This window comes from Nicotiana tomentosiformis, chromosome 11, assembly GCF_000390325.3.
Source record: "Nicotiana tomentosiformis chromosome 11, ASM39032v3, whole genome shotgun sequence".
Taxonomy (NCBI): domain Eukaryota; kingdom Viridiplantae; phylum Streptophyta; class Magnoliopsida; order Solanales; family Solanaceae; genus Nicotiana; species Nicotiana tomentosiformis.
The window spans coordinates 56,333,392-56,347,721 of NC_090822.1; positions in this window are offsets into that span (position 1 = coordinate 56,333,392).

Here is a 14,330-nt window from a genome sequence, read left to right on the forward strand (position 1 = left end):
ATGATCTCTACCACCTGTTGATATGGGGTATCAGTCTCCAACTCTCGAGTCATGCTGAATCTAATACCATAGTTAAGCCCCTCGATAAATCGATGGACTCACTCTCTGATTGTGGAAACCAAGGCGGGTGCATGTCTGGACAACTCACTGAACCTGACAGCATACTCTGAGACGGTCATAGCACCTGGGCGCAACTGCTCAAAACTCCACGCGCCATGCAACCCGAAGGCTCTGGGGAACATACTCTCTCATGAACATCTCTGAAAACTCAGCCCATGTTAGTGAAGCTACCTCAACCGGGCTATCCTCCTCATAAGCCCACCACCACTGGTATGCTAGCCCTGATAGCTGGAAAGTAGTGAAAGCAATCCCATTTGTCTCCACTATACCCATGGTACATAGAATACGGTGGCACTTCTCCAAAAAACCCTATGCATCCTTTGTATCTAGGCTACTGAAAGTAGGAGGGTGGTACTTCTTGTACCTCTCAAGTCTGAGTTGCTCCTCCTTAGACGCTGCTGCCCTATGTTCGGGCTAAAATGAGAGAATCGACTGCACTGGTATAACCCCTGGGACTAGTCAACATGGACCCGCTGCTCTGGTGTACGAGCTGTAGGAGTTTGTGATCCTCCCCCAGCCTGAGATGTTGCTGGTGCAAGTGGAATCAACCCCGCCTGAGCGAGAGTACCAAACAAGCTCAAGAACTGGGTGAGGGTCTCCTGAAGTGCAGGGGTAGCAACAGGCGCCCCATGTGCCTGGCCCCCAACTGGAGATACTGGTGGCTCCTCTGTCGCAACTCGGGAAGGTGCTCTGGCTGCACCACTTGCCCCTCCTCGGCCTCTGCCCCAGCCCCGACCTCTCTCGGCTCTAGCAAGGGGCACGGGTATCTGATCGTCGGATCCGAAGGTACGTGTTCTCACCATCTCTGAGAGAATAGAAAGACAAAGATTTAGAATTTGAAGTCAACAAATTCACACGATAAAGAATCAAAGAAATGAAGTTTTCTAATAGTTCCATAGACACTCGAAGATAAGTACAGATGTCTCTGTACCGATCTGCAAGACTCTACTAAATCTGCTTGTGACTCGTAACACCTATGAACCTAGAGCTCTGATACCAACTTGTCACGACCCCAATTTTCCTTCGTAGGATGTCGTGATGGCACCTGGTCTCTAAGACTAGGTAAGCTTAACATACATGCAAAATTTACTAAGATAATGATAAACTTCCAAATTAACCAACAACTATCATAAAAAGGACTCCGCAAGTCAACAGAATAAAACTCCCAAAATCCGGTGATACCAAGTCACAAGCTCTACATGAGCGTACTGAACATCCCTATACAACAGTATCTAATAAAAGAGGAATGATATAGAACTAGATAGATAGTAACTCCGATTTCTGCGAACGCCGGTAGGTATACCTTGAAGTCTCCGATCCGAGCTCGACTCACTGGTGCCTAGGCTGGTATGAGGTATCTGGATCTGCACAAAAAGATGCGCAGAAGTATAGCATGAGTACACCACAACGGTACCCAGTAAGTATCAAGCCTAACCTCGGTAGGGTAGTGACGAGGTCGGGTCAAGACACCTATTGGATTAAGTAAAGAGACTGAGCAGGTAAAACATAATATGATAATGAAAATAAGTGAAATGATATGAGGTAGACATATAACAAGAATAGCTACACTGAGACTAAGGCAATTAAGGCATCACGAAAGAAACACGTAATAAGAAAGCCAAGGAAATAATGCAACAAAAAATGCAAGTGATGTAAATGAAAGGTATCAAAAAGAAGCACTACCGAGGTACCGTCTCATAATCTCATTTCACAAATCAAATCACAATCCTTTGTTATATCACCGCAGGAGCCTGTCATTTAGTTTTTGAAAATTATTTTCCCGAAATAGCTACCCGCGTTTTAGCCCACCTTATCTCACCTCGTGGCTTTAAGTAGTTCCCCTATTAGCAACATGTGTATCAAGCCCACCTTATCGCTTTGCATGCGTTTCAACCGCAATCTTTATACCACAACATACGTATCAATATCACAACGTATCACAAATCGCACCTCAAGTTCCCAATATCACAACTTGCCGAAGAAGTCAACAATAATAGTGTTTCCACAATAAATAGCCCATGGCTCAACCACAATATGTAGAATAATATCAACAATAGCAACCGAAAGTGAATAACTCAATAAGAATGGTATTTCAACAAATTTACAACTTTCCCTCAATGTGAATCACGACCTTCATAACTTCAACACTAAATTCAACAATAAGATATTCCAAGAAATAACAACTTCAAGTAAAAGAGCTCAACAGTTAAATAATGAATAGGAAATGGAGAACAATAATTCAACTAAACATGTAAGACAATTAGCAAGTAATATATAAGAGAAGTATTAACGATGTCAAGTAAAGCATGTGAAGATAGACTAATGGGGATGAATGTAACATGTTATGACAACTCAATTAAAGGCATGGAAAGAATCTACATAGCTAAAACTGGCCAATTACCACATTTAGCCCGTGTACACACTCGTCACCTTGCGTACACGTCTTCCACATATCACAATTAACACAAAACAACACCAATCCTAAGGGGTAATTCTTCACAAAAAGTTAGGCAAGACACTTACCTCCAAACACGCTAACTTAATCCACTAGTAAGTTTTTCCCGCGATTATCCAACTCCGAATGGCTCGAATCTAGTAAAAACAACTTCATACCATAAATACAAACTATAGGAAGCTATTCCGAACAATAAAGTTACAATCTTTAAAGATAAACAAAACGTCAACTCAAAAAGTCAACCCCGGTCCCGCATCTTGGAACTCGACCAAACATACAAAATCCGAACACCCATTCAATAATGAGTCCAACCATACAAGAATTACTCAAATTCGACTTCAAATCGCCTTTTAAATCCCCAAAATTTGGTTTAAGAAGTTTTACAATTTTGTTTTCCAAATTTTCCAACTCAAATCACTAATTAAATAACAAAAATGACGATATATTCATGTATAATAGCCAAATCCGAGTTAGAATCACGTATCCCCATGATTTCCTTGAAAACCCGCAAAACATCACCATAAACCGAGCTCTCTAGGTCAAAAGATGAAGAATGGAATTAAACCCTCGAACACTCCCCTTTCTGCCTGGCTGCACCAGTAGAATTTACATCGCAGGTGCGGCCCTCACTTGGGCCCCTAAAATCTCGTACCTGCGGACCCCTAAGTGCATCTGTGCTTGCACTTCTACAAAAGGCTAGCCGCTTCTGTGCATCACTGACCGTACCTGCAGTCCCAGCTTGCTAGACCTATATTCGCTTCTGTGGCTCGAGGGCCACTTCTGCAGTGCCGCACCAGCAACCCAAAGTGCACAGGTACGATTGCCCCAGACTCAACAGTTGTTCAACAATCAACCAAGTCCAAAATGGTTCCGGATTCAATCTGAATCTCACCCGGCCCCCCTGGACCCTGTCCGAATATACCAGCAAGTTTCAAAACACATAACGGACCTACTCGAGGCCTAAAATCACATCAAACAATATCGGTTCTACGAATCGCAACCCAATTCAAGCTTATTAATATCCAAACTAGCACAATTTCGAGTGCATGTGCTAACAGCGCCCAAAGTAACATGGGTAATCAATTGACTCTGGAGGAACGGATCCATATCCAAGAGATGTTGCAGTGTACAACCCGATCCACTAATAATTATGAGAAAGCATGATAAAATATATTATTCATGTATATTAACTATAATACAAGTGCCCCTATTTATAACAATACGCAATACCTACACTACTCCTATTCCGTGTAGGACTATGCTTATTTACATAACAGCTAACTAACTACCACTCCCCTTCAAGCCAGTGCATATACAAAAAAATATGTACCGAGCTTGTTGCATATATAACTAATACGAGGACCAGTGAGGGACTTGGTGAGAATATCTGCAAGCTGATCATTCGACTTCACAAACTTTGTTTCAATCTCTCCTGAGAGTATTTTTCATTTGACAAAGTCACAGTCAATCTCAATGTGTTTAGTTCTCTCATGGAACACCATATTTGATGCAAATGAAGGGCAGCTTGATTATCGTACACAAGTTCCATCTGGTTGATTTCACCAAATTTCAACTCCTTGAGCAATTGTTTGATCCAAACTAGCTCACATGTTTCCATAGCCATTGCTTGATGTTCTGCTTCTACACTAGACCGAGTAACTACATTCTTTTTCTTGCTATTCTAAGACACCAAATTGCCTCATACTAAAACACAATATCCACACGTAAAACGTATAATAGAAGGTGATCCTGTCCAATCAGCATATGAGTGTCTAATGATCTACTCATGACCTCGATCCTCAAACAATAACCCTTTACATAGAGCAGAATTTATATACCGAAGAATGCGGACAACTGCATCCCAATGACTATCACGGGAAGAATTTATAAACTAACTTACAACACTCACAGGAAAAGAAATGTCAGGTCTAGTCACTGTGAGATAATTTAATTTACCAACCAGCCGCCTATATCTTGCAGGATCTCTAAGCCACTCCCCTTGTCCTAGCAGAAGTTTAGAATTCAGATCTATCAGAGTGTCAACAGGTCTGAAACCCATCATTCTTGTCTCCTCAAGAATTGTCTAAAATATATTTTCTTTGTGAAATAACAATACCTGAGCTAGACTGAGCAACCTCAATACCTAGAAAGAACTTCAATCTGCCTAGATCCTTAGTTTGGAAGTGTTGGAAGAGATGGTGATACAGATTGGTAATACCATCTTGATCATTACCAGTAATAACAATATCGTCAATATAGACCACCAGATAAATACAGAGACTTGAAGCAGAATGTGGATAAAGCATAGAGTGATCAGCTTTACTACGAGTCATGCCAAACTCCTGGATAACTATGATGAACTTACCAAACCATGCTGGAGGAGACTGCTTTAGACCATAAAGCGATCAGCGCAAGTGACATATAAGGCCATGAGACTCCCCCTGAGCAACAAAATCAGGTGGTTACTCCATATAAACTTCATCCTCAAGGTCACCGTGAAGAAAAGCATTTTTAATGTCCAGCTGATAGAGAGGCCAATGGAGAACAACAACCATGGATAGAAAAAGGTGGACTAATGCTATTTTAGACACGGGAGAGAAAGTATCACTCTAATCGAGCCCAAATATCTGAGTATATATTTTGACAACAAGACGAGCCTTATGTCGATCAACCTGGTCATTCAGACCAACTTTGACTACATAAAACCAACGACAACTAACAATAGACTTACCAAAAAGAAGAGTAACATACTCCCAAGTACCACTCGTATGTAAAGCAGACATCTCGTCAATCATAGCCTATCGCCATCCTGGATGAGACAACGCTTCACCTGTAGACTTAGGGATGGAAACAGAGGACAAAGAAGATATAAGAGCATAATGAGGGATGACATACAATGATAACTTAAACCGACATAATGGGGATTAGGATTAAGTGTGGACCATATAACTTTTCGAAGTGCTATCAGTGTACTAGGAAGAGACAAGTCCGCAGTAGGAGTAGGGTTAGGTGAAGGACAAGAATCAACTGGGCCTGATGCTAGGCGTGGATGACAATGATAAGTCAAGAGTGGTGAACCTGTGGCTGGGGATCTAGGAGGAGCAACATTAGACTTCTCAATGGTTGGTATGGGTAAGACTTCTGTGGCTGAAAATGGAGGAGATATATAGTAAACTCCTCAAATATCGGTATAGGTAAGACCTCAGATATATCATGGTGGTCAGAAGAGGTAAAGAAAGTTTTTGACTCAAAAAATATGACGTCAGCTGACATAAGATACATACGAAGATCAGGTAAGTAACAACGATGTCCATTCTAAACACAAGAATAACTAAGGAAGACACACTTGAGAGCACGAGGAGCTAACTTATCTTTTCGGGGCTAAGTTATGAATGGCACATGTGCTCCCAAAAACACGAGGGGAAAGAGAGTATAAGGGTGACTAGGAAAACAATACTGAATACGGAATCTGATTTTGGATGGGAGATAAAGGCATCTGATTAATCAAATAACAAGCTGTGAGAACTGCATCGCCCTAAAAACTCAAGAAAATATGGATTCAATGAGAAATGTGTGAGCAGTCTTAATAAGGTACCTATTCTTTCTCTCTGCAATCCTATTTTGCTCAGGGGTATAAGGACAAGATGTCTGATGAATAATTCCTTGAGAAGTCATAAATTGCTGAAACTGAGAGGATAAATATTCTAAGGCATTATCACTGCGAAAAGTGCAAATAGAAACACCAAATTAGTTTTTGATTTCAGCACAAAAATTCTAGAATATAGAAAACAACTCAGAACGATCTTTCATTAAGAAAATCCAAGTACATCTTGAATAATCATCAATAAAAATAACAAAATCCCAAGGTTAAAATGATCTACTAGGACCCCATATATCAGAATAAACTAAATAGAAAACAGACTCTACATAACTCTCAACACTACACGGAAAGGAGGCTCGGGAACGTTTCCCAAGCTGACACGACTCACAATCTAATGTAGACAGATATGTAACTAGACATGTTGTGAAGGTATTGAGTTAGTTAAGGTAGTAAAGGCCTTCTGATTCACGGCCTGTGTCAATCGTCTGTCTCGTACTGCGGTCATACATAATAAAAGAATCATCAATAAGATATATACTACAATAGAGGGAACAATTCAAACGACTAATAGATGCAAGACTAAAAGGACAATCAGGGACATAAAGAACAGAATCTAGAGTGGTAGAATATAGGGGATTATCTTGTCCAACTCCTTTTTGCTTTATTTTGACACCCATTGGCTAAAGTAACAGTGGGAAGAGACTGTGAATATAAATTATTCGACAAAAGTATTTATTACCAGAGATATGATCAGAAACGCCTGAGTCCATGACCCATGGTCAAAGTGTGCTAGACTGGGAAACACAAGCAAAAGAATTACGAGCAACAGAAGTATGAGACTGAGCAACCGAGGCTACTTGTGGAGATGTCTGCTTACTTGCTCAATATTGAACGAACTCATTATATTTCCCTTCAGATAATGAAAATTCCTGGTTACCTGTAGTCTCGGTTTGGGCAAAATAAGCATTTTTGGGTGGACGACCATGTAAAGAATAGCACACTTCACGAGTGTGTCCAAGTTTATGACAATAAGATCACTTGGGTCTAGATCTTCCAAAACGACCTCCTCATCGTTTATTCTCTATAGCTTGAGATGCCCAATTGTCCAATGTTTGGGATGCGAGAATAGAGGAGTCAAGTTTCTGTGATGAGATCACTAGGTTACTTGGTGCTGCAGCAAGGCGAAGTAATCGAGAGAATAATTCATCAACTGTGGGGACAGTCAGACTAGCCAAAATCTGGTCGTGTACTGAATTAAGATCATTAGGAAGTCCAGCGAGGGTAAGAACTAGAAACATCTTCTGTCGCTGCTCTTGTTGCTTTTCAACAGTAGCAGAAACTGGCATCAACTTCTCAAATTCCTCCATGACTGCATGTACTTATCCAAAGTAAGTAGACATATCTAATTCCTGTTTCTTTAAAATTGTCATCTTCAATATCACATCATAGAAACGAGATATGTCATTAGTGTATAAAGTGCGAGCCTTTTCCCAAACCAAATAACATATCTGGAATGGACAAAACAAGGCCATCAACTTGAATCAATAGATTGCCACGTAATACTACATAACTGAGCATCGATCTTCTCCCAAAATACTTTGCCTTTTCATCTCCTTCTCTAGACTTTTTGATTAAATGATCTTGAACACCTTGACCTTTATACCACAACTCGACAGACGAAAGCCAAGCTAAGTAGTTTGAACTTCCCATTAAAGGTTCTGAGGTAATCATAGCACCGGAACTGCCAGAGCCCGGGCTTTTAGACACAAAAATATCAACTCCCAAAGACATCGTTGGATTGAAGAGAGGTCTATAAAATTATCACCAAATAACAAAAATAATAAATTGAAACTCGCTGAAATAGACGAAGAAGACACTGTATTTGCCGGAATAAATTACTGCAGCAGCCGAAAAATCAGTGTAGTCGTCGAAGAAATCTCAAAGTGCTTGGAATAAAAAGAAAATAGTATGGGCATGGTCAGAATTACTAGAGGATAAGACTGTCCTGAAGAAACCTTTCCAAAAAATAGCCAGAACAATGGTCACGCACTGGCACGTGGGTCTGACCCGGCGGCGGCATCAGAAGTTCTGGAGGCGCGTAAGAGCACGTGGTTAGGGTTCTGCCGGTCTAGTTTTCTGGGGTTTGGTCCCTTGAGAATTTCACACCTATTGGCGGTGTTATTTTTTGTAAAAAAACCCACCGGAGAAGGATGACGCAAAATACAACCTAAAATTCACCAGAAAAAAGGCACGGTGACTGTCACAGACTCGCTGGTTACTGCACAGCGGGGATTTCTCACTTGTTACCCTGATACCATGTGAGAAAGTACGAAAAAATATATTATTCATGTATATTAACTATAATACAAGTACCCCTATTTATAACAATACAAAATACCTACACTACTCTTATTCCATGTAGGACTATGCTCACTTACATAAATTGGGGTGGCAAACGGGCAGGTCGGATCAAATATTGGCGGGTCAAAAATGGGTAATGCAAAAAATAGATAAAATATATGTCCCAACACATATTTAATATGAATAACAAATGGGTTAAGCAGTGGATAATATGAATATCCATATTATCCATGACTTCTTGAATATGATCAATTTTGGAAAAATTCCTAGTCTCCCAAACTTGAGGAACCCCCAATTTGAGGCTTTACAAATATAAAAGTTAAGTTCATTAGTTGTCCATTGATTATCTATTTTCTAAGTGGATAATATGGTTCTTATCCATATTTGATATGTTTTAAAAAAGTTCATTATTCAACCTATTTTTTAATAGATAATATGGGTAGATAACTGTTTTCTTTTAAATATTTTACCACCAATATACATAACAGCTAACTAACTAACACTAATAATTTTGTTGTGTGCAACCAAATCCAATCATATTACTGTTGCGGCATGCAACCCGATCTACACATAATACCATTGCGGCGTACAGCCCAATCCATACTATATCATCAATAATCAATATCTGCTCACAAGGTCCTTGATGCCTAAATTCCCAACTTTTCACAATATTTAACTATATAACTAAGGACGATGCTTATGATATAATAAAGGAGCACCATGATACAATAATAAAACAAGCGAATAAATATTAATACGAATAAGAGATGGCTATGGCTAGTCACATACTCCAACTTTCAAAACAGTTCAATTTGTTTATTTAACATTTTAAGTTTGATCGTGACATCAATACCAGAAAAGAAGAAAAATCCAACAAATAAGAAATCAAGCATGACAATTATATGACTACAACTAAATAAAAAGCCCAACACCGTGAAAGAAGCCTTGAGGCGCTAAATGGAACGTTTAGCGTATGATAAACTCTAGCATGGCTTCTAATCATGATTAAGATTCATCATGTAGTCATAGAATCAAAGAAACATGAATAAACAATTCATAAAGTCCAAATAAGGCATATCATAAGCCTAACTTTGTCCGTAGGGTCATAACCCAGCTACGGATATACACTCGTCACCTTGCATATACATGGCACCTAAATCATGCAACAAATAGAAAATAGATCACATATGGGGACAATTCCCTCTTACAAGGATAGACAAGAGACTTACCTCCAGTTCGTAACAACTTCAACCTTCCAAACAGCTTTTCCTCTCAATCGACTTTCAAACAACTTGAACCTAGTCAAATACAACTCAATAACGTCGAACAAAGGCATAGGAATCAACTCCAACTAATAAAGCTTCAATCTTTAATCAAATCCCTAAAAGTCAACAAAAGTCAACCCGGGCCCACATGGTGAAACCTTGAGTCAAGGGGTAGATCCCGATTACCCATAACCCCACAAGTCCGAATATATTACTAGATTCCAAAATCAGGTCTAAATCAACCCTAAAATCCCCAAATTACTCTCTTAAAATTTAGACAAAAACCCTAAATTTCTTTTCAAACTTCCATGATTAAAGTGTATGAATCTATGGGGAATCAAAATATATATAATCAAAATCAAGTGGAAATCACTCGTCCTCAAAGTAGTAGTGAAAGTCTCTTCCAAAATCGCCTCTTCTCAAGCTCCAAAACTCAAAATAATGAAAAATGAGCAAAACCCTAGAAATATAACTCCCGTCAGGCATCCTGGTACCTGTGCTTACTAAGCTACAGGTGCGATGTCGCTTCGGCGACAAAACAAGCGCTTCTGCGCAACTCCAGCCCAAAGATAAACCTCGCATCTGTGATGGAACCTCCACAGAAGCAGACACGCAGGGGCGACAATAACCTCACATCTAAAACCTTCCTCTAGCCCAGCCAGCAAGCGTATCTACGACCCGTCTCTCGCAAATGCGATTTCCCAAGTCCGATCATTCCTCCACATGTGTGATCTATCATATATTAGCAATGCCAAATCATCCTAAAATGGTCTGAAACCATCCCAGAACACACCCGCGCCCCTATATAGCCATACCAAAAATTCCTATTACCTTATCCAAACTTATCTAAATGTCGAAAATGCCATATATAATATCAAAACCAAGAATCGAAGATCAAAATCCATCTCTTAACTTTCAAACTCTCCAACTTCGCCAAACACGTATGAATCACACTTAGACTTCCATATTATAACCAAACTTTAAACACAAGTTCCATCCAACCAAACGAATCCAAGGTCTCGGAAACCAATGGGAGCCTAATAACACTGAAGTCAATTATTAGTCAAACCTACAAACTCTATAATTCTTCAAATTGTAAATTTTCAAAAATAGATCGAAAACCTTCTAGGAACATCCAAAACCAAATCTGAACATACATCCAAATCCAAAATTACCATACGAACCTATTGGAACCATCAAATTACCAATCCGAGGTCGTCTGCTCAAAATTCAAACCTTGGTCAACTCTTACAACTTAAGCTTTCAAAGATGAAACTAAGTGTTTCAATTCACTCCCAAGCCTTTACAAAACAAAAACAACCATCCCTACGAGTTGCAAAACATCACAAGAAACTTCGGGGAGAATAAAATAGGGGAACAGGACTTAAATACACAAAATGACCAATTAGGTCGTTACATGCGTGCAACCCGATCCAACATAACATTGTTGTGGCATGCAACCCAATCTAAACATATCAATCCACATGAGAACACCCATTGAGCAATAATTATCATACTCACCAAACACATGTGTATCAACAACAAGCACGTAAAGTGCATAAACATAATCGTGGGGAGACGGATAACATAATATACCACGGAAAAGGTAAGCACGACTAAAGAGCAATAAGCAAATAAACATTTCAAGATTCATCTTCTCATATATCGCCATAAGGCCTAAACATGACCAAAACATGCATGAGTATCACAACTCATCATATTATAAGAGAGTAACACACGAAACAAATCATGGCATGAATAAGACCAATTCTACTTGATGACAAACCCATAGCAAATGTTGCGTTGAGAAAGCAAATCTAATTCAGTGTAAAATACACATTCTTATTAGGTCTACGAATAGGCCCCCAAACCGATTCAAACCATTCCGAAATAGGTAAATAGTCTTCCAAAGGTCCAAAGTGACCCATTCTAACTCTCACTCATGAGTACACAAGAGATCTCTAAACCATTGGCCTCAACTGCGAATATATACATGCAACATGTTATCAACCTGATTATCAACTACACCACTCATGATCAGCTATAACCTTGTGGAACCCAATGCATAGAATACACAAATCCTTGAGCCTCTAAGTCATTACTCAACTTGTTCATCATTCCAGCACATAAAATAGTTCCAACAACCTCTCGAACCATACTCCTCAAATCAACAATTCCTAGAAAGATACATCACTACACCTAAGCAGATCACAACACCCTAAATACCATAATCCACAAGCTCGAACAAGCACAAATCTTCTCATTTCATCCACCAAGGACACATGCAATCTGACCATAACCAAGGAGATAGTCTCACCTCTAGAAAGCCAAATCTCTAAACTCCAAAAGTATAAGACTCCTCATCCCAATGAAAATGCCTACTCAAAAACAACTCTAAAGTCACGCCTGCAAGCATCTCCAAAACGTGCATTATCCATAGGTCCTCCATAGCAACTAAAATCCAAAATCTCGATTGCTGACCATCACACAATTGTCATAGCTCTTAGTCAAATTATTCTCATACCTCATATGTAGGTACCCTTTACAACACATTCCCTTTCTTGATGATGCAGAAATCTATACTACCATGGTCCATAAGCAACTCAAAGCATTTGCGCTATATCTGATCCCAATCCTTCTACCTGAAGATAAATCGCTACTTTTCAAGGCAGTCCAAACATTACACAACTCACTACATCCTTCGTGATAGTCCTCAAACTTTTAGAATCCGCTTACACAATAATCCACAATAAAAAATGAATCTCTCCAAGCCAAACAAGTCACGCAGATTTCCAAACACAGATGTCCTACCACAAAAGTGACTGAAATGGCCCATCATACCAAAGAAATCGATTATTTCTATTACCATGTTGATCCAAGCCACTGCTATGCTGATCTAACTTCTTTAGATTTCCTTTGATCTGCCTTCAAGGGGTCTTTCTTCTTTCCAATGTACTGTGGTCTTTAAGAAAAACTCATAACAATTGATCCCAGCATGAAACTACAACATTCTAAGTTCCGTAAGCCACTATACTCCCTTTCATGTACCCATAAGTACTTCAAACCCAAATATCTGATTTAAAGAGCCCTTCAGTGAATCTGAAGTTGTTCATTTCATCTCTCTAACGTTACAATGTAGAACCAATAATGATATAGAAATAATCCAAGCACAATCCAAGGCAAATCTCAAATCTTTAACCATACAACGGAATCTGGAAAATCCTCAAGTATCACATCCTAGAACTTAACCCACTAGAACCATTCTAGGGAATCATACATTCTGCTCTAGAACTTTATGCATAGCCAATACATGCCGAACGATTTGTGTTGCGTTAGCACATAAATACATCTAAGAAGCAACCTCATCCTTAGGCAACAGAGTAATTCTTTACCTTTGCACAATAGATCCACAAAGAATATCAAACCTGAGTCGTTCCATAATCTCCATATATCAATAATGTATAGTACATCATGTATCCAGCAAATTCCTTGCCCAAATCATCCTCGATGTCACCCTTCTCAAATCATAGGTAATCCACAAGCGTATAGTCTCGGAATCACAACAACGCAAGCCTATATGACCCAATCATTGATGGTAGTCTCCCACACTTGGATCTAAGCCATAATCACATCATCCAATAATCCACAATACTTTTCCTTCATAACTATCATGATCTGTCCAAGTGCATACTCATCCATGTGACAGCTTTACCAACTCCCTCATGCGATTGGAACTCTTGTTGTAGTTCATACATTCCATCGGGTGGAAGAAAAACTCTTCATAGGAACCTCATAAGAAATGATACAACCTCAAGTCTTCTCACAGGAGATAACCCATTTGTAGCTTCCATTCAATATCTTCTATGACCTTACCATGGTTACAACCTCTATGTGACCAATTCATCTTCCAGATTCTACACCCGTCAACAAGATATAAAAATCTATTTCATTCCACTAATGAACAACTGAAAGGTCCATCAACACATACCAAATCTTAAGATAGTATTGGCCATCAAGATTATAATCAAATATTCATATTCATTTTGCACCTCAAGCAAATATTTCTCATCACATCCAAACTATCTAGGAGTAGTCTTCAGTCACATAATACTCATCACATAGCTATCTTGCCACTCACCGAGCCATCAATCCCACTACTAGGGACACTACCGAATGTAAGAGTCCCAAAATCACATACTCACACAACTGAATCTGTGAAGCCAAAGCTGTAGCCTAAACCTGGCATCAAGTCCTTTAGATTGTCCTACCTTCACAACACAGAAAACTATCTCGCACCTCATCCATGACATCACAAGTTGTCGATGCACAATTGATATCGAGTACTCAACAACGAATACGATCAAATAGAGAAAAATCAATGATTAGACTTCATGCTGAGTCAAGGTCACATAATAAGGAAAGAAAAAAAAAGTAAAGTTTCCTAAATGTCATGTAGCCTCTCGAATAGAAGTATGGACGTTATCATACTAATCCACAAGACTCTACTAGACATTTCATCATGACTTGT